The following is a 22,343-nucleotide window of genomic DNA, read 5'->3' on the forward strand; positions in this document are numbered from 1 at the left end:
AAAAATGCAGCAAGGCAAGATACCGGCTAGGACATTTCAGCCCTTGAAGGTCTATTCGGTGCAGTAAAATAGTACAATAAATGTAGCTGCCAAACAGCTGCGGAATGAGCAAGCCTACCTGTAGGAAACTGTGCACCTTCAGGCACCTTAATCTGTCTGTTCCATCTGCCTTGGAGCTGGCTGTGGTCTATGAATAGCTTGTGTTAGCCCATGACTATCTCCCCTTGACAAAAGAGGAAGAGGGAAGAAATTAATGACTATTCTCTACTACAATACTGTCTTCCCCCCCCCCCCCATTTTAGCCATTTCAAGTCACTGGAGTGTTCCTGCTGTTTCCACCCTCCCCCCACAGTTGCTTTTCAGCAACCCTGGTACAGAAAAGTTGGAAGTTATTTCATGTTCAGTTCTACCTCTAAGAAAAGAAGCCTAGTGTTGTGGCTCCAATCACCGAGCCTGTGTTATCAGCAGGAGAGGACTCCGAGAGTGAAGGAGAGGAGTTGGCAAGGCCTTCCTCTCCAGGACCCTCCTCTCTGGCAATGCCTCCAGTGTCCTCCAAAGGCCAAGAGATAGGCCCGGGGCCAAGCACTTCCACGCAGCCGCATGTGGACAGTAATGATGATGATGATGAGTCTTGGCTGGACCCTCGACAGCGTCGCAGAGATAAGTGCGCGCAGCAGAGGAAGAGGCGTGCCAGGGATTAGGCTGAGTCACTGGACCACACCCCACAGGGTATAAAAGGGGGTGTGGTGGCTGTTTAAGCTCTGTGACGAGCAAAAACTGATATTGAACAAACCTCTCTGCATTGCTGGACTTTTTGAATATTCTCTTATCTGTTGTGTGTTGGCTTTGAAAAACACTCCCTTCGTAAGTAAAAGACTCTTGGCAGCCAGCCACTGGGTTGCTGCCAATTCTGCTCTTAGAGAAACTTTTGTCGGCTGGTTTATTTCACTATTAACTGTCTGTGGGGGTGCGTGTGTGAGACGGGGACAGAACACCTGTTCGCCACAGTTGATAAACCCATTTTCTGCAACCATATAAACATTTGGAAGTTATAGAGGTCCAAACTAGGCAGTCCATCCCATTGCTCAATTCCTTGCATTTTTGTAATCTAAAAGAAAAGCCCAGTTTGTAGCATTGGGGTTCTAAACATATTTATAGAGCAGTGATAGCTAATCTTTTCCAAAGCGTGCATGCGCGAACCCCCCAAATGCAATGCGTGCGCAGCCCTGTGCATGTGCCCCGCCCCCCCATGTGCATGCGCCCCGCACATGCCCCGCCCCCCATGGCCTACCGCTTGCGCCTTGCCTCCCGCGCAGATACCCGACAACCAGTTGGCCAACGGGAGGCGCACACGCATGTGCAGTAAAGCTGAACTGGGACGACGGCTCAAGTGCCCACAGAGAGGGCACTGCATGCCAGCTGTTGCACAGGTGCCATAGGTTTGCCATCACGGCTATAGAGCTTTTTTTTTTTAAAAAAAAAAAGGAAACCCTAACCAACTAACAAGGAAAATCAATTGTCTTAAGCAAATTGGTAACAATTTGAAGTATCTGGTTTTAGACCTTGCAACTCTGAGTTTGCACTCTGATCCATCTTCCGTAAAATAGAGAAGATAATGTAGAAACATCCATTTTAGAATCTAAATTTCAGCTAAATGGAGTTTCCTGTAAGACAATGAGAGCACATAGCAGTATGTTGACTGAACACATAAAGTCCTGCAAAAAGTTATACTTGCTTTAAAACTTGGCAGACATGTGGACAATCTAAGATCCCTCATGTATCATGCTGTCAACATTTGGAATTATTAACCTATTCTGTTTTTAGCTCTTTCATAATGATTTTTTATTTCTGATTGAACTTTTCACATTAAGATCTGAAATGATGACTGTTTGATTTAGACTTCCTACAGAAATACTATAGATGCATAATAAGAACATTTGCACCAGTAGTGGGTTTCAAAATTTTTTACTACCGGTTCTCTGTGTGTGGCTTGGTGGGTGTGGCATGGCTTGGTGGGTGTGGCAGGGGAAGGATACTGCAAAATCCCCATTTCCTCCCGATCAGCTGGGACTTGGGAGGAGAGAATAGATGTGGGCAGGGCCAGTCAGAGGTGGTATTTACCGGTTCTCCAAACTACTCAAAATTTCCGCTACCGGTTCTCCAGAACCTGCTGAATAGCACTCTGGTACAGCATTGTTTCCAACTGATGTGATAACCTTTTACTGAGTCTTCATGTTGTTGTTTTTTAAGCTACCCCTTGATTTTTTGTGCTTCTTTAGTTAATGATTCCAACTTTCAGCTTTACTTTGCTTCCCTGCTGCATTAAATGCACAAGCTTAATTGTTGTACAAGGGAAATACACAGATAAAGTGTGGAGAATTTGTCTTTGTCACTTTGAGACAGTTAATTAAACAGACGGCTGCACATTCTTTTCTTAGCAAACAAAACCTTTTAAGAAGGATGTGTCTCTTTTGTGGCACATCAGTATAGTGTCAACTCTTTTCCTGTGCTTCTATCACAGTGTGAAACCACTGGGAAAAAAACAGGCACATCCCTTGGCAGAATTTGTGGAAGAGATTAAATTGGGCTTCTCTAACTCAAGATCTTCTATTTGCGTTAGAGTTCTTTCCTGGATGGGAATTGATGTGTCAAGTGGAAGAAATTTGGATAAAATGAGTGTTTTCCTCTGATTGGAAAGCATTATCTTAAATATCACAAATGTTATGTCTACTAAGCAGGGATGGTATTCACTTACCTTCACTACCGGTTCGCAAATTTGAGCGTGTATGCGCATGCATGAACTTTGCTTGCGCACGCCGCCTCCGCATATGCGCAGGGGCTTCCACACATGCACAGAGCATCAAAAATGGGACGGATGGGATTAAATCCGGGCCTGTGGGCAGAGCCTCCTGCAGCCAGCGCTACCGGCTCATCCAAACCGGAGAGAACCAGCTGAATAACACCACTGCTACTAAGAGTGTTCATGAGCATTTTGTAGCTAAAAGGCTACTAACCTGATCACATGGTAAGCATTATGGCAAGTAAAAGGAAATTTTTATCTGAAGTGTGATAGGGTTATCAGTGATATAATGCTTCTTAGATACTTGGTCAAGTGGGAGATCAAACAGATTCCTGACATCAACTTTGTCACCCAAAAGGTAGAGGGAACTCGAGGGTTAACTATACTGGATTTAATTTTTTACCATAGGGATAACATGATAGAAGGGATTGAATTTGTAGGAGCCCTGGGGGAGAGTGACCATATCATACTAGAAATCAACATAATACAGGCACAGGTCACTGAATCAAGTTAAACCAGTGTTTTAGACTTTAAGAGAGCTGACTTCAACAAATCAATAGTAGTAGTACTTAGACTTATATGCCGCTTTACACTACTTTATAGCCCTCTCTAAGCAGTTTACAGAGTCAGCATTTTGCCCTCAACAATTTAGGTCCTCATTTTACCCACCTCGGAAGGATGGAAGGCTGAGTCAACCTTGAGCCTGGTGAGATTTGAACTGCCAAATTGCAGGCAGCCGGCAGGCAGCAGAAGTAGCCTGCAGTACTGCACTCTATCCACTGTGCCACTGTGGCTCAAATTAAGAGAGAGATTAGCAAGGATTCCATTGATGGAAGCCCTCAATACAAGATCCTTGGGAAACTCTGAAAAATGAGATCATAAAAGCCCCATCAAATACAATAGCACAAAGAAATAAAAATAAGAGACCATGAATAAAACCAGCATGGCTACATAAAGAACTCTCTTACATACTGAAAGAAAAAAGTAGTAGTATAAAAAAATGGAAAGGGGGATACATAATTAAAGCAGAATACTAGCAAATAGCCCGAATCTGCAAGAACAGAATCAGGAAAGTCTCAGAATGAAACAAGCCATGCAACAAATGCCAAAAAATTATTTCAATATGTAATGGACAAGAAAAAAAGTCAAGGAAATTATCAGTCCACTGATGGACGCAGTGGCTCAGTGGCTAAGACGCTGAGCTTGTTGATCGAAAGGTCAGCAGTTCAGTGATTCGAATCCCTAGTGCCGCGTAACGGGATGAGCTTCCGTTACTTGTCCCAGCTTCTGCCAACCTAGCAGTTCTAAATCACATAAATTTCCTAATATACTCTGGAGGCGTGGTGGCTTAGTGACTAAGACATTGAGCTTGTTGATCGAAAGGTCAGCAGTTCAGCAGTTCGAATCCTTAGTGCCACGTAACAGGGTGAGCTCCCATTATTTGTCCCAGCTTCGGCCAACCTAGCAGTTTGAAAGCACGTAAAAAATGCAAGTAGAAAAATAGGGACCACCTTTGGCGGGAAGGTAACAGTGTTCCGTGCGCCTTTGGTGGTTAGTCATGCCGGCCACATGACCACGCAGACGTCTTCGGACAGTGCTGGCTTTTCGGCTTTGAAACGGAGATGAGCACCACCCCCTAGAGTCGGGAACCACTAGCACATATGTGCGAGGGGAACCTTTACCTTAATGGGAAAAGATGGCAAGAAGGTGATGAGCAGCAGGAAGAAAGCAGAGCTGCTTAATATCTTCTTTGCATCTGTCTTCATGCAGAAGGGTGGGTGGGTGGGTGGGTGGGGAAACGCCAATTTATCAAAAGCACTGTTGGAGACAAAAGAGGAAGGCAGATAAATATAGGTAAGGAAACACCTATCTACACTAGAAGAATTCAAATCGCCAGGACTTCCCAAGGTTTTGAAGTAGCTGGCATGTATGATCTCAAAACCACTGAGCAAAATCTTATACAGCTCCTGGAGCACAGAGGAAACTGACAGAAAGAGCTGATGTGGTTGCAATCTACAAAAAAGGGGAAAAGCCCTAAGATTAGGAAATTTTGGTAGGAGATAAAAAGAAAACCAGAACTATTCCTCTTGGGTATTTTGGAAGGGAAAATGGAAAAGAATTTACAATATATCATATTACATATACTAACTGCAGGTAGGATTATAGATTATAGCTGCGGGTAGATTATAGATATAGGATCATAGCGCAAAATTGGAAACAACCAGTTATCCCCCCAAACAAAATTATAATTTTAAAAAAATATACAAACGGTCCTTCTCCACCACCCCCAAGGCCCTCCGGAGGCAGGAAAGAGCCTGTTTCCTGACTTCTGGTGGGCCCAGAAGGCCTGAAAATCAGCTGGCTGGCACACGCATGCGCACCGGAGTTGAGCTTTTGTGCCCACCGATATGGCTACATATGCCATACATTCCCCATCATGGACATAGAAGGAAGCATGCAGTGGTGTACTAATGGTTCTGTTTTGGGGTCAGTGCTCTTGAACATCTTCATGAATGTTCTAGAGGAGGGATAGAAGGAAGCTCATCAAATTGCAGATTTGTTTGGCATGATTTGTTTGCAGATGACAACAAGTTGGGGGGGGGAGTTGCTAAAATGTTGGAAGATAGACTTAAGATTCAGAACGATCTTGACAGACTAGTATTGGGTTCTAACTAATAAGATGCAGTTCAATGGTTAGAAAAGTAAGGTCCTACATCTAAGCAGGAAAAACGGGGGAATTATTGAGTCTGCCATTTGTACTTTTAGAACTATCTGGTTTGGTACATCAAACAAACAAGGACAAGTACCGACTCCAATGGATAGTTAGGACTGCAGAAAGAACAATTGCAACCGGCTTGCTTTCCCTAGAAGACCTGTATATTGCTTGGATCAAAAGGAGGACTGAGAAAATGTCTACAGACCAGGGGTGAAATCCAGAAAGCTCTGACAGCTTCTGGAGAACTGGTAGCGGAAATTTTGCATAGTTCGGAGAACTGGCAAATACCACCTCTGGCTGGCCCCAGAGTGGGGTGGGAATGGAGATTTTACATTATCCTTCCCCTGCCATGCCTACCAAGCCATGCCATGCCCACCAAGCTACACCACGCCCACCAAGCCCACTCACAGTACTGGTAGTAAAAACATTTAGATTTCACCACTGCTACAGACCCCTCACACCAGTGGTGGGTTTCGAAATTTTTTATTACTGGTTCTGTGGGTGTGGCTTAGTGGGCGTGGCATGTCTTGGTAGGTGTGGCAGGGGAAGGATACTGTAAAATCTCCATTCCGTCCCCACTCCAGGGGAAGGATACTGCAAAATCCCCATTTCCTCTCAATCAGCTGGGACTTGGGAGGCAGAGAATAGATGTCGGCGGGGCCAGTCAGAATTTTTACTACTGGTTCTCCAAACTATTCAAAATTTCTGCTACCGGTTCTCCAGAACTGGTCAGAACCTGCTGAAACCCACCTCTGCCTCACCTTTTAGACATAAACTGTTTCAACTCCTCCCTATATGGAACAAACGCTATAGAGCATTGCATGTTATTTCTGTGCCAAAATGAATAGATACGGTGGCAGTTTCATCACTCTGCTGAACTCCTAATTCTCACAGTACTGTTTAAGGAGTAAATGCATATTTACCCGTGTTGTATGGCTGTAGCATTATTATCGTTCTTATCTTCTTTACTACCCCTCAATATTATTGAGATTATTATTACTCTGTTGCTTTGCATGTACAATGAGAGCTCCTGCACCAGAGACAAATTCCATATGTGTCTAATCACACTTGGCCAGATAAAGTATTCTATACCCTACAGTAAAGTATTCTATTCTATATTTTATCATTTAAAAGGCTCTTTCGCTAAGAGATATTTATTGAAAAGGTTGCCTAAAAAGTTAACTAAAACATACCCTGTAGTCAACTCTATTTCAGAACTGTGGGAGGCAGCTGATGATTTTTTTCTCCTTGTTTTTTTATTTTATTTTTAAGGATCAGGGATGTGCGTTCAAGATAAGTAACACATCTATCGGCAACACATTCCTGCCAAGGAAATTGGTGAGTAGGATTAATGTTTCAGTTGTTCGAGTGTATAAGGAGTGAAAAGCCTTGCTGAGAAAGAATCGCACTAGTTTGATGAACAAGGCGGTTGAAGAAGAGGAATCATTTCATTACAGGTGTTGACAGACATGAAAGAATGTAGCTCGATTCACACATAGCTGGCATTGGTTTATTTTTGCCTTCAGATGGTATGTGAATCCAATTCAGGCCATATTCCCAGGGCGGTAGAGAAAGCTGTTTTTAGTTTCAGCATTAAGTCTGGGCTCTACACACATGATATAACGAATGTGAGGGTCCATCATATCTTCACAAAGCCTCAATTTTCCCCCAAAATATAATCTTTCAGCCAATTAAACATCAATGTTGACACAACTATTTTCATTGTTAAAACTATCACTGAGCTGATCAAACAGACCAGTGGTAGGATTCAAATTTTTTTACTACTGGTTCTGTGGGCATGGCTTGGTGGGCATGGCTTGGTGGGAATTTTTTACTACTGGTTCTGTGGGCGTGGCTTGGCTTGGTGGGCGTGGCAGGGGAAGGATACTGTAAAATCTCCATTCCCACCCCACTCCAGGGGAAGGCTATTGCAAAATCGCCATTTCTTCCCGATCAGCTGGGACTTGTGAGGCAGAGAATAGATGGGGGCAGGGCCAGTCAGAGGTGGTATTTACCGGTTCTCCGAACTACTCAAAATTTCCGCTACCGGTTCTCCAGAACTGATCAGCACCTGCTGAAACCCACCTCTGAAACCAAAAATGTTTATCCTCCCAAATCATGAGACCACGACATTATTGGAGAATGGTCCCATAGATCTCATCCAAAGTATAGCCCTCTGTCTGAAAAAGATAGTTTGCCTCTGCTTTAAATCATGAATTAGTTTAAACTTGTGTTTTTGAATCAGTCAGAGTTTTGGCTTAATGCAGTGTATAATTCCAGTTGAACATAGGGACACATCCATGTGCAAGAACAGAATATTTTCTTTAATAAAATATTGGGTTATTAATTGTATATTGCCATTAGTTCATTTTCAGAAATTATGAGACCATCTCTCTACATACTATTCTATAAAATATCAAACTAAATTAATATTTGTGACACTTTTAGTGGCTGTTTTTTTTTTTAAAAAAGTAAATCAAGAGAAGAAACAGAGCTTTAAGCTCCACTTACCTTTTAAACGGAATTGAGCTAGTCATAATTTAAAAAATTAATATTCAAATTTGTGAAAAAGAAATCAGTACTGCGTTTTGGCACACGGCTGCTTGAATCAGAGGTGAAGTTGAGGACTATTAGAGGTGGCCACAAATTAAGTCTCTCTTAATAGCTCCTTTTATAGGAAAGTCTTGCCTTTATTCCCCAAATGCAGGTAAAAGTGTGCCCGTCGTCTAGGAATTCTGGGAAAGTGTAATTACCCAGAATTCCAAAAGGGAGCGCTATGTGGTTGGGTTCTCTGCTGAGTTTGCAGTTTCTGGTTAATTAACATTGCAGTTGGAGGTGACACTCTTAGGGGAAAGAACCTTTTGTTACTTAATTAGGAGGATCACTCCATCAATCAGAATGCTCAAGCAGGAGACCCTGTACCAGTGATGGTTAACCTTTTTGGCACCAAGTGCCGAAACTGGAGTGTACATGTGCCGGAGCGCTGGAACCTGGAAGAGAGAGCTGGCCAGTGCGTATGCATGTGCTGGAACCCAGAAGAGCAGAGGGCTCTGCGTCCCAATTCTGGCATGCGGTGCCATAGGTTCACCATCACCGCAGGGGTGAAATGCTCCCGGTTTGGACCGGATCGCCCGATCTGGAAGCGATGGAGGTGGGTGGTTCGGAGAACCAGTAGCAAAAATCCCTGCCCCCCCCCATGCCCAGCTGAGCCGTGTGATCATCAGAGGCTTTTTTTCTTTTAAATGCCTCTGATGATCAGAGGCTTAAGCCTCTGCCGATCAGGCAACTCAGCTTGGATCGTCAGAGGCATTTAAAAGAAAAAAAGCCTCTGATGATCAAGCAACTCAGCTTGGATCGTCAGAGGCATTTAAAAGAAAAAAAGCCTCTGATGATCAGGCAACTCAGCTTGGATCGTCAGAGGCATTTAAAAGAAAAAAAGCCTCTGATGATCAGGCAACTCAGCTTGAATCATCAGAGGCATTTAAAAGAAAAAAAGCCTCTGATGATCAAGCAACTCAGCTTGGATCGTCAGAGGCATTTAAAAGAAAAAAAGCCTCTGATGATCAAGCAACTCAGCTTGGATCGTCAGAGGCATTTAAAAGAAAAAAAGCCTCTGATGATCAAGCAACTCAGCTTGGATCGTCAGAGGCATTTAAAAGAAAAAAAGCCTCTGATGATCAAGCAACTCAGCTTGGATCGTCAGAGGCATTTAAAAGAAAAAAAGCCTCTGATGATCAAGCAACTCAGCTTGGATCGTCAGAGGCATTTAAAAGAAAAAAAGCCTCTGATGATCAAGCAACTCAGCTTGGATCGTCAGAGGCATTTAAAAGAAAAAAAGCCTCTGATGATCAGGCAACTCAGTTTGGATCGTCAGAGACATTTAAAAGAAAAAAAGCCTCTGCCAATCAGGCAACTCAGCTTGAATCGTCAGAGGCATTTAAAAGAAAAAAAGCCTCTGATGATCAGGCAACTCAGTTTGGATCGTCAGAGGCATTTAAAAGAAAAAAAGCCTCTGATGATCAGGCAACTCAGCTTGGATCGTCAGAGGCATTTAAAAGAAAAAAAGCCTCTGATGATCAGGCAACTCAGCTTGAATCATCAGAGGCATTTAAAAGAAAAAAAGCCTCTGATGATCAAGCAACTCAGCTTGAATCGTCAGAGGCATTTAAAAGAAAAAAAGCCTCTGATGATCAGGCAACTCAGTTTGGATCGTCAGAGGCATTTAAAAGAAAAAAAGCCTCTGATGATCAAGCAACTCAGCTTGGATCGTCAGAGGCATTTAAAAGAAAAAAAGCCTCTGATGATCAGGCAACTCAGTTTGGATCGTCAGAGGCATTTAAAAGAAAAAAAGCCTCTGATGATCAGGCAACTCAGCTTGGATCGTCAGAGGCATTTATGGTCTTATTTATGGATCCAAGCTGATGATCCAAGACGATGCCTGACGAACCTCTTCACTGAAGAGGTTGTAGAAAAAATGGTTTTAAATTTTAAAAATTGGCCATGCCCACCCAGTCACATTAACCCCCCCCCCACCAAGCCACACCCACAGAACCGGTAGTAACACATTTTAGATTTCACCACTGCCATCATGGTCCTATACCGTTCCAGACAAGTGGTTGTTCAGCCTCTTCTTAAAAGCCTCTGGTAATGAAGCATCCACAACTTTGGAAGGCAAGCGGTTCCACTGGTTAATTGTCCTCAGTGGTAGGATGTTTCTCCTCAATTCCAGGTTGCTTCTCTCCTTGATTAGTTTCCCTCCATTGTTTCTTGTCTTCCCTTCTGATGCTTTGGGAAATAAGTTGACCCCCTCATCTTTGTGGCAGCCCCTCAAATACTAGAAAAGGTGCTATCGTGTCACCTCTAGTCCTTCTTTTCTCTAGACTAGCCATCCCCAATTTCTCCGGCAAAATCTCGGCAAAATCTGCAAAAAATCCTGCAAAAAAAATGCCAAAAACTCTGGCATTCCTGGAAGGAATGTTCACTTGGCGAGGCTAATACCTCCCCTACATTTTAATCTTTGTGTTGAGCCTGTTGCAATTTCTTTCCTTTTGTCCTGATTGTAATTTTTTAACCTTTTGCCCCGGTAAACTATGGGGAGATTGACTAGTGCGGAGGTTTGAGTCCCTTCTCACAAATTGAAGACTCAATACTGGCATATATCTTTGCTGCTCTTCCTTCCCTATTCTCGCTTCCTGTTGTGTTTTATCTTTTAGATCATTATTTTCCGGACATGAAGGTCTCTTCTCTTCTTCCAACTGACTGAAAAAGCACAGGTGGTTAAAGAGGAAGATTTAAAAATGCTTCAAATAAATAAACACCCTTCTATAAACATGCTTCTAAACTGAGAAGCAAGATATCTATAAAGATATCTGGAAAACAAATGTGGTCAGATCAAGACAAGGCTGATAGATTGAGTGATAGGTGCCCTGCTTAGGTTGAACAGTCCCTTATCCTCAAGCTCATAATAAGATGAAATATAACCACTATTCTCAGGTTGGCTTAACTGCAAAGACAGAAAAAATCTTCATCTTCTAATACACAGCTTTGTTCTTTCGAATTTGAACCCCACGAGGGTATCTTTGTCCTTCAGGCTGCAGAAGACGCTCACTTCCTCTTATTTAGGTATAATGCATTCTGGAAGTTTCAATGGGGTGGGGGTGGGGGTCAAGTCCTCCAAGAAATTTCCACAAACTTTGCAATGTTAGAAGCATCGCTATTCATTTCCCAGTTCATTTCTCCCCCAACTTATGAGAAACTGGATGCTGATAAAAATGCCACTTTCGATTATTGTGGAAGAAATAAAATGCAAGTCCCGGGTCTTTTCTTCCACTTTACATTTGAATAAGTAGGCATTTGCTCTTACAGAGGAAATTAAATGCTAGCTTTTATGCAGGCTGAATAGAACTGTGTTATTTAGGGCAGCAGAAAAATCATATTATTCCATGCTACCAGGGGCACTTCTGCTTACCTGCTTTCTCTGCCTCTCTTTCTGTCTTCCCTGACTAAGGAAATCCTCATGTTATCCAATCATACCATGAAAAATACTGCTCAGGTTACTTTGTACTCAGCTGGGATTCAGCTGGCATTTGCTCCCTTGGACTTTGCAGATAGTCTGTGCTTTTAGTCCTTAATGGTCACAGATTCTGTATCTATTGTGTGTCGTTTGTGTCTAAAGGTGAGTAAAAACTGGGGATGATCTCTATAGGGTATTTTCCCACCTAGGCTCTAAAGATTTTGCTAAGACTCCTTTGAACTTCAAAGCTTTAAGCTAATGGAGATGTCACACATTGAGGGCTTCGAAGGAGAAGCAGCTTGAATTTCATAATCAACCAGCTACAAGCCATCGCCTTTTGAAGCAAAGCCAAGAACCCTTGGAGAAGCTTTTGGGCAACTTTCTCAGCTCAGCATATTTATCCCCTTTCTCCCCGAGTGCACCAGGAAAGATAGTTTACCATGCTTATTGTAAATCTGTTCTGGCTCATTTTCTGCTGTGGGCTATATAGATCTAAATATTATTAAAATGCTACTCATGCTAAGTTTAATTCCTGGGCACCCCATGCAGCAGAGTTCAGGGAGAGGGAAGTGGGCAGATCAGAATAAACAGAATAACAGAGTTATTGCTCAAGCAGGAGATCCTCTACCCATGATGGCAAATCTATGGCACGTGTGCCACAGGTGGCACGCGTACCCATATCAGTGGGCACGCCAGCTCAGCTCTGGTGCACATGTGCGTGCCGGCTACCTGATTTTCAGACCTTTTGGGCCCACCAGAAGTAGGGAAACAGGCTGTTTCCTGCCTCCGGAGGGCCTGGGGGGATGGGGAAGGCTGTTTTCGCCCTCCCCAGATGCATAGAGAGGATCTGGAGCCAGGTGACAAAGAAAAATGGGCCTATCGGGCCATCGTGTGACAGGAGTGGGTGGGAGGGAGAGTTGGGCGCACATGTGCAGGGTGGGGCACATAGAATTATGGGTGTGGGCACACGTGCGAACCTCCCCCCCCTTTCTGGCACGCGATGGCAAAAAGGTTAGCCATCACTGTCCTATACCATTCCAGCAGGGGTGAAATGCTACCGGTTCGCACCGATTCAGGGAAACTAGTAGCGGCAGTAGCAGGTGGTTCAGAGAACTGGTAGTGGCGGCAGTGCGAGGCTCTGCCTACCCGCCCGTCGGCGTTACTTCCTGGTTTTAACCAGGAAGTAACCTGTTTTTAACCCTCTGCGCATGCGCAGAAGGGTTTGTGCATGCGCAGAGGGTCCAAGCGCACGGTTGATGCACGCGCAGCACATGCATGTCCGAACCGGTAGAGCAGATAAGTAGATTTCACCCCTGCGTTCCAGACAAATGGCTGTCCAACTGCTTAAAAACCTCCACTGATGGAGAACCCACTGCAAGCTGTTCCACTGGTTAATTGTTCTCCTTAGTTCTAGGTTGCTTCTCTCCTTGATTAGTTTCCATTCATTCTTTCTTGTCTTGCCTTCTGGTGCTTTGGAAAATAGGTTGACCTCCTCTTCTTGGAACACTGCTATCATGTCATCCCTAGTCCTTCTTTTCACTAGCCATACGCAATTCAGCAGCCGTTCTTCATATGTTCCAACCTTCAGCCCCTTAATTATCTTTGTTGCTCTTCTCTGCACTCTTGGTAGAGTTTCAACATCTTTTTTACATCAGGGGGACCAAAACTGGATCCAATATTCCAAGCGTGGTCTTATCAAGGCATTCTAAAGAGGTACCAGCATTTCACGTGATCTTGATTCTATCCCTCTGATAATGCAGCCTAGTATTGTGTTGGCTTTTTTTGGCAGCTTTATGACACCACTGGCTCACATTTACATTTTTGTTCACTAGGACACCTAGATCCCTCTCAGTTACTGCTGTTGAGCCAGGTACCACTTATTCTGTTCCCGTGTTTTTGTTTTTTTCTTGCCTAAGTGTAGAACCTCTTGCCTATGTTTAAAATCAAAATCAGCAAGGTGGCAAAGAGAGATTGTGATGTAAGTACTGACCCTTTTGAACATACAATGTGCAAGAGAAACATGAGTTGCATCACAACATTCTGTCTGCTGTCTGTCTTGCTGATTTTGGCCTATACTTCCCATGAATATTTCATGTCCATGTTATTTTCTTGACAATAATATAAAAGTACCATGGAGTCATTGATGTTCTTTGAGCTCAGTGCTGATGATATTACCGTATTTTTCGGAGTATAAGAGACACTCCCTCCCCCCAAAAGAGGGTGAGAATTTGGGTGCGTCTTATACACCAAATGTAGCTCTGCCCACCCGCCGGCCTCCACGCGTCCTCTCAAACGGAGCTTTTGGACTTTTTGGAGGCTGCAAATGCAGCCTCTCAAACAGAGAGCCTCTCAAACAGCCTCCAAAAGCTCCATTTGAGAGGCTGCCTTTGCAAAGAGAAGCTCTTTTGCAAATGGAGCTTTTGGAGGCTACAAAGGCAGCCTCTCAAACGGAGAGCCTCTCAAGCAGAATTTTTTTTTTCTTATTTTCCTCCCCACCAAAATAAGGTGAATCTTATACTCTGAAAAGTACGGTACTTAGTTTGGTAAGAAAACAACTGCAAAAAAGCCACCACGCTCAGAGAACACCACAGACCCCACAGTTCAGCCCTGAGCTACAAATATTCTATTATAATATTCTATTACAAATATTCTATCAGCCTAGCCTAAAGTATTGGTCTGGAATTACTACTCTGGGGTTACTGGGTGTTTTACATACAGGTCGTCCTCGGTTTATGACTATAATTGAGCCCCAAATTTCCATTGCTAAGATGTTAAGTGAGTTTTGCCCCATTTTTCTAACTTTCTTGCCACAGTTACTAAGTGAATCACTGCAGTTGTTAAATTAGTAACACAGTTATTATATATATGTGGCTTCCCTAGTTATCAAGCATCTGAATTTTTATCATGTGCTGAAATTCAAATTTGTTTACTACCGGTTCTGTGGGCGTGGCTAGGTGGGCTTGGTGGGCATGGCTTGGTGGGCGTGGCAGGGGAATGATACTGCAAAATCTCCATTCCCTCCGCACTCCTGGGGGAAGGATATTGCAAAATCTCCATTCCCACCCTACTCTGAGAGCAGCCAAAGGTGGTATTTGCCGGTTCTCTGAACTACTCAAAATTTCCGCTACCGGTTCTCTGAACTACTCAAAATCTCCAGAACCTGTCAGAACCTGCTGGATTTCACCTCTGACGGGGATGCATACGTTTTTCACATAAGTGTGAAAAATAGCAACAGCACTTAGATTTATATACCACTTCACAGTGCTTTGGAGTTGCAGCCCTCTCTAAACTGTTTACAGAGTCAGCATATGTGGGTCCTCATTTTACTGACCTTGGAAGGATGGAAGACTGAGTCAACCTTCAAGTGTTCCTAAGTCACTTTTTTCAGACCCATTGTAATGCTAAATGGTCAGCAAAGGAATGGTTGTAAGTCGAGGATTACCTGTATCAATATTTCCAGATCTGTACTCGTTTGCTTCCATGGCAAAAAAATGATTTTTGTGCTTTAAGACAAATATGGAATCTGGAAGTTACATTCAGTAGGGCTAAGCCAGAAAACTCTCAGAGATTCAAGAGAAGTAGAGCATGGTGCTTGTAAGAAGAAGAAGAGAAGAAGAGTGCTATAAAATAACCAGACCGTCACATTAGCAACAAACATTCAAATATAAAAACTGCATGAAGCAAAAGAGAGAGTTTTCTGAAATACAGTGATTGAAAAGAAAATTTACAGCAGGGGGAGCTAGAAGACAAAGTCAAGTTTCCACAACTTTTATCTGTGTTTATCACTACAAATTTCCACCTTGGCTCTTGTTCAGCCTAACTAGATTATGTAAATATCACTTAGGTAATGACCACTGGGATTACTGATAAATTTCTCTACGTGCCTTTTGGCTGATGAAAAAATGACAACCTAATGTCCATTTTTTTAAATCTCTAGCCTTGCTGGTAAGTTTATTGTTTCTTTTTTTTATCAAGGCAAGAGTGGTGAAAAATCAGCTCCACTTGTCTTTTGATTCTGCTTCTTGGTAAGATGCTGCAGTTGAGTGGATGGATCAAGTGGTTTTATGTACTGAAAGGGCATTGCAGATTTTAATAAATCATGTTAGCAGGAAAAGAGCTGAGGGTTGAGGCAGCTTATGGCATTGGGTAGAGAAAACCCCCAAGCCCTAACAAAGATTCAAGGCCAGTTGAGATCTGCTGGGAATTGGTGCGGTATCAAAAATACCTTCTTCTGTTTAGATGGAAAGATTCTGAAATAGTCACAGCAGAGGAGTGACATAACTTGCAGAAATGGCAAAGTTAACTTGCTTGATTGAAGAAAAGACAACAATTACCGTATTTTTTGGACTATAAGACGTACTAGAGTATAAGACACACCAAGATTTCGAAGAGGCAAACAAGAAAAAAAAAAAGTTTTTGGCCTCCATGCATTGCCCTCCCCGGCCCCCAGGAGCATTCTGCAGGCCTCCCAAACCCTCTGTGAGTCCCGTTTTTGCAAAAAAAACAGGCCCATTTTTGGCCTCCTGAACCCCTCACACATCCCATTTTTGCCTCCAGGCCTCCCAAATCCTCTGCCATCCTGTTTTTTGCAAAAAATGGGCCCCTTTTTGGCAAAAACAGGATGCATGGGGCAGGGTTTCAGGAGGCAAAAAATGGCTGTATTTGGTGTATAAGATGCACCGACATTTCCACCCTCTTTTAAGGGGGTGTGTGTGTGTGGCATCTTATACTCTGAAAACTACGTTACATTTATTAGTGACTGGAAACTCTGAGCTTTTTGCTAAAAATGCAAAATAAATGAATCCGTGACTTACAGATTGATAATTAGAAAGGGCAGAATAGAAGAATGGATAGAAGAGGATTGCAACGTAAGAGGGAGGGCAGATGATAAATGCTTTTGTAACTGCTGTAGAGAAGATAAGAGATAGCTTTTAAAATACATTTTTCTTTTTCTCCAATTTCTTTTTTCACTTGTTTTATATCTTTCATTACTTTTATTATTGTAAAAATGTTTAAATAAAACTTTATATTAAAAATGTCTGTTGCATTTTTCACCACGCTCATTCAACTTCCTGGTTTCCAACCAGCAGTGAATTTGGGGTAAGTTTTCCTAGTAGGATGCAGGCAGAGGTGGGCTACTGCTGGTTCAGACCGGTAGTAGCGACCTGCCCGCCCCCCCACCCTGCCCTGGCGCTATTCCGTCCTATATCGCTCTGCTTCGAAAGCCTATGCTCGTAGTCCTCAGTGAGGTGCTTCTGCTGAGCCTCCTTCTTGGTCAGCTGTTTTGCCAACTCTTTCTTCTGGTGGCTGCTTAGCTCCAACAACTGCTTCCTGTTGGGGTCCTAAGGAGCCCAGGCAGGCAGGCGAGGAGTGGCTGGGAGGGGAGGGGTGTGTAGGTCTGCGAGGTGCCCCTCAATGTGAGTGACATTAAGTTGGCGATGCCCACCCAGTCACATGACCACCTAGCCACGCCCACCCAGCCGGTCATTAGGCAGATCACATTAGTGGTCCGTGGGATTTTAAATTATGAATTTAGTGGTTCCTGAGGTCCAAAAGATTGGTGATCCCTGTGCTAGACATTACATCCAAATACATTTGTTAAGATCAATCTATCCATCATATAAATGCATGCTGACTTTTGAATTATCCAAAATTGTTCCTCAAAAAATGTCATATAAAAACAGGAAATAGGGAGGAAGCAGGTATCTAATACTGTATATTATCAATTTCTTCTGATCTAACTATGGACTTCCTTTGACTAAAGAGTTATTTTTTGAAGCATAGGATTGTGCAGAATACTTAGCTTGTAGTAGTTAGTATTTCATGTATCAGCCTATTATATGCAATTTTTATTTAAACCAGAGAAATGTAAATTATTTTTGTGTATAAGGCTGAATATTTATCTATATAGACAATAATACATGCTGCATCTAATGAGAATAATTATAAGCAATCTAAACATATGTTCCTCTAAATGCTGAGTTGTTAAACTCGAAGTACTGTGATTTCTGTATATCTGTGGAAATTATGGTTTTCATTTGCCTTGCTGAGACTTTAGCTTTGAATATTGCTTTTAAATCATTCCACACTGCAGACTCCAAAATTATGGATGTTTATGCATTCATTTCCCTCCTGATTTGAATAATTGTGGTTACCAAGCAATGCTGTAGCCTTTACTTTAGTTACTCATTAGACAGAAATGTAGCTGACTAGCAAATAGATTTGAAATTGATCTTAAACTTCATGTGGTATTTTAATAACAAGGAGAAAATATATGTACAGTAATTTTAAAGCACTCCTGCAAACAACTAGTTCCCTTGACTATTCTATTTCTTTTGGCAGAGCTGTATATATGTAATATATGTTTCACGTTTCCCAAGAAGAAAACCTATTTCTAGCAAGGCAGTCTCCAATTGCAGTCATACTTGAGGATTTCAATCTATGGTCCCTTACCTAAAATTTCAATCTATGGTTCTTTACCTAAAAGAAGCCACACTGGATTCAATGTGTTTAGTTCAAATTGCATCACACACACTTCTATCCTTACAATTTCTTACTTTCAATTGTATATACCCTGAGAACATTCAAGAAGCCAATGAATTAGTGTAATGCAGGGGTGGGTTCTAATTTTTTTTACTACCGGTTCTGTGGGTGTGGCTTATTTTGTGGGCGTGGTTTGATGTCATGTGACAATTGTTTAGGATTTGGCAAAGGTACTGGTCTACCAGGCTTTTAACTGCTTGCAGAGCTGTACCGGTCTATCCATTTGCTTTTGGAGGCACCGGTCTACCCATTTGATTTTGGAGGCACTGGTCTACCCATTTGTTTTTGGAGGCACCGGTCTACTCATTTGTTTTTGGAGGCACCGGTCTACTCATTTGTTTTTGGAGGCACCGGTCTACTCATTTGTTTTTGGAGGCACTGGTCTACCCATTTGTTTTTGGAGGCACTGGTCTACTCATTTGTTTTTGGAGGCACTGGTCTACCACCACACTGCCTTTTAACACTGATCAGCTATAAGGCGGCCCTTTGAAGCCCCGTGGCAAGAGTTTAAACAGTTTTTTTCCTTCTAGCCGATCAGCTGGGACTGGGAGGCAGCGAATAGATTGGAGGTGGGGCCAAATAAAAGTAAGAATAACGTGGGGGGGGCGGGAGGGCCCAGCTCCTGAACAAAGAGAACTGGTTTGGTGATGTCATATCATCACCGCTACCGGCTCAGCCGAACCAGGCCGAACCAGGAGGAACCCACTAGTGGTGTAATGCATGAATATGCCCAATTTACAAACTGGATAGAATCATGGAGATCGTGGAACAGGAAGTGGAATCAGAACTGGAATTAATAAAGTAAAATGCATTCCCCCCTCTCTCCCCCTCCCTCTCTCTCTCTCAAATTCAAAGCCTCACAAATCTCTATTCATAAATGCATACTCATATTTTCAAACATAAGTCAAGCTGCTTTCAAGTCAACTTCCATACTTGGTGACTTCATGGACATCCACATGAATGTTTTTGGGATAGCAGTATAGAAGTGTTTTGCCATTGTCTTCTTTTGGAATGTTATTTAAATTTCCTAATATACTCTGGAGGCGTGGTGGCTCAGTGACTAAGACACTGAGCTTGTTGATCAAAAGGTTGGCGGTTCAGCGGTTCGAATCCCTAGTGCCACGTAACAGGGTGAGCTCCCATTACTTGTCCCAGCTTCAGCCAACCTAGCAGTTTGAAAGCACGTAAAAAATGCAAGTAGAAAAATAGGGACCACCTTTGGTGGGAAAGTAACAGCGTTCCGTGCGCCTTTGGCATTTAGTCATGCTGGCCACATGACCACGGATACGTCTTTGGACAGCGCTGGCTCTTCGGCTGTGAAACGGAGATGAGCACCGCCCTCTAGAGTCAGGAACAACTAGCACATATGTGTGAGGGGAACCTTTACCTTTACTATACTCTACTGCTCTGGAACTATCTGATGTTCCTCCAACCAGGTACCAATGGAGTGCGACCTTGCTTGTTTTTCAATTCAGCCAAGGTGAATTGAATATTCATTCATTAATATATCTGCTCCAGATATATTAATGAATGGATGAGAAGAAGTCAGGGACAGAATGAAGAATGCAGTGGAAGTGTATGGAACAAAGTTGCCCCAGTACGTTACTTGCAGACCATGGCCATATCATCTGTACACCTTTACTAACTCGTAATCTGGCTTGTTTGGTTTTGAGTTGTTGTGTTGTGTGAATTAGCCAGTTGTAGTGTGGGAAGCCCCCCCCCCCCATGAATGAAATATTTTGGGGAATATTAAAAAGGCAGGATAGAATATTTCCCCTAAAGGAGAAATGGAAAAAAAAAACTTAAGGGAGGCTCTAAGCAGAAACTGAGGAGGCTAACTTTTAGAAATGCAGATTTGGTAATCCATTCAGAAAGACTGGGTCAGGCAGAAACTCAGATAAGCAAGAAGCCAAAGATTGAAATTAGCTCAGGCAAACACCTAGGATTTGCATTTCCCCTTTTGCCTATAGAGCCAGCCATGACCTCTACATGACCCCATAGGAATCCAGAAGGTATAAAACCCACCCACTCTAAACTCCATTTTGTCAGCTGCCCCAGAATCGCATGTGATTGGTGGTTCTGCTTCATCAATAAAGGGAACCTTTCTTTCCAATCAGCTTCCAGCCTCCATTTTATTTCCAGAGCCTTTCTCCAGGGTTGGACCTGGACCTGGATATTTCTTCCAACAGTAGTTTAGTTACAAAACTTGGCTTAACATGGTATGGAACCCTGTCATAGCTTTGAACAAGAGAGGACAGTACACTGTGTATGCTGTTTTTGAGTTCCTGATTGAAAGAAGGGATACAAATCTAATAAAAAATACTCCAGCATCTGGGGATTCCAGATGCATTGGGATTGTAACTCCCAGAAGGAGAAATTCTGGGATGAAAAGTGGCAACAGATCTGAAGGTCCCAGTTCGAGAAGGCTGGTTTTGAGTTGTGTGAAGTGGACCGTTGAGTTCCAAGTGGAAGATGAGGAAACTTGTAATAGGTATACCCTTCTCCCCTAGGTTTCCCTTCCTCAGTTTCACTAGGTAAGCTTCCCTTTAGTTCTTGATTCATTCTTCCCAACATAATACAACCTCAGCTTTCAAAAGATACATATTAAACAGCTGAACTGCCATTCAACTATTTAACAATTATGGAGTTGGATTTTTTTTTCATTTTCAGGAGAAAAGTTATTTGGTTAATTTTTATTCCCTGCAAGCTTTGAATGCCACTCTGTACTGGGTAGGGGTAAATTTGTACAGGTAGTCCTCAACATACAACTATTTATCAGTTACAACGGCACTGAAAAAAATGACTTATAACCAATGGTGGGGTTCAGCCAGTTCGCACCTATTCGGGAGAACCGGTTGTTAACTTTCTAAGCAGTTCGGAGAACCGGTTGTTGGAAGATATCTCCTTCGGGTACCTTCGAGACTGTCTTCTGCCACCAATAGCCTCCCACCGACCAGTCCGTTCCCACAGAGAGGGTCTCCTCAGGGTGCCATCAGCCAAGTTATGTCGGCTGGTGACACCCAGGGGGAGGGCCTTCTCTGTGGGAGTCCCAGCCCTGTGGAATGAACTGCCCCCGGAAATACGTAAGATCTCCGACCTCCGGGTGTTCCGCTGCGCACTGAAGACCCTGTTGTTCCGCCAGGCAGGGCTGTCAATATAATAATTTTAAATTGGGGTATTTTAATTTTTAGGGTTTTAAATCGGCCAAATCTATTTAATTATTTTAATTTTTAATTATTGTTGTGTCTTGTGTTTTTAAATTGGCTGTACACCGCCCTGAGTCCTTCGGGAGAAGGGCGGTATAGAAATAAAATTATTATTATTATTATTATTATTTTGGTTTTTTCCCACTTTACAGGGCTAATCCTGTAAGGAAGGCAGGAAGGAAACATTCTGGTGGTGGTTTCTAGCTTAATTTTTAATCCCCTTACAGAAACTGCCTCTCTGTTTAACCCTTACATTGTAACAGCTAAGGCGAAGTGCCCATCGATGTGAATGACGTTGAGTTGGCCACACCCATGCCTACCCAGCTGGTCATTAGGGCAGAGAACCGGTTGTTAAATTATTTGAATCCCACCACTGCTTATAACTAATCCTCACAATTACGACCGTGATCCCATTCCCATGATCACAAGATCAAAATTTGGGCACTTGGCATCTGGCATGTATTTATAAGAGTTGTAGCATCCCAGGGCACCTATCGTCATTTGCAACGTTCTAAGTCAGCTTTCGACAAGCAAAGTCAACAGGTTGGGCCGGATTCACTTAATGGCTACTTAATTCACTTAATTATCATTGCAAATCATTATACTACCACCACCACCATCTAAATTTATATCTCACCTTTATTTGTATCCTCATGGGTAATTTTGCTTTTCATTGTTTTGGAAAAGTGATTGATGTTGCATCAAGTGCAGAGCCTGACATTATGATTTCAGAGGAAATGTAGAGAATGGCTTATTGATGGCTGTAACAGAGAAACTATGCCTTTCTCTACTGGTGCGTGATTACAACACAAACATGTCCTGGCAATTTTCTTTTTTCTGCCAGTCCCCATGAAACCCTTCATGTCATCTGCAGCCCAGAAACGAAGCAGATCATCCTTAGCTGTTCCAATTATTATCGCAACATCATCCAAGGGCAACTTCGAGGTGTATAAATTCTCTTTTCTCACCCATTACCTAGGAGGGAAGTCAGGTGATTGCGTCATCTTGAAAGGCAAGCAATAAAGGCAGTGTTGTGGTCCACCAGTACCTTGCAGAGCTGGCAAA

This window comes from Pituophis catenifer, unplaced genomic scaffold (assembly GCF_029215685.1).
Source record: "Pituophis catenifer annectens isolate HBS135680 unplaced genomic scaffold, rPitCat1.0.hap2 SCAF_7, whole genome shotgun sequence".
NCBI lineage: Eukaryota > Metazoa > Chordata > Lepidosauria > Squamata > Colubridae > Pituophis > Pituophis catenifer.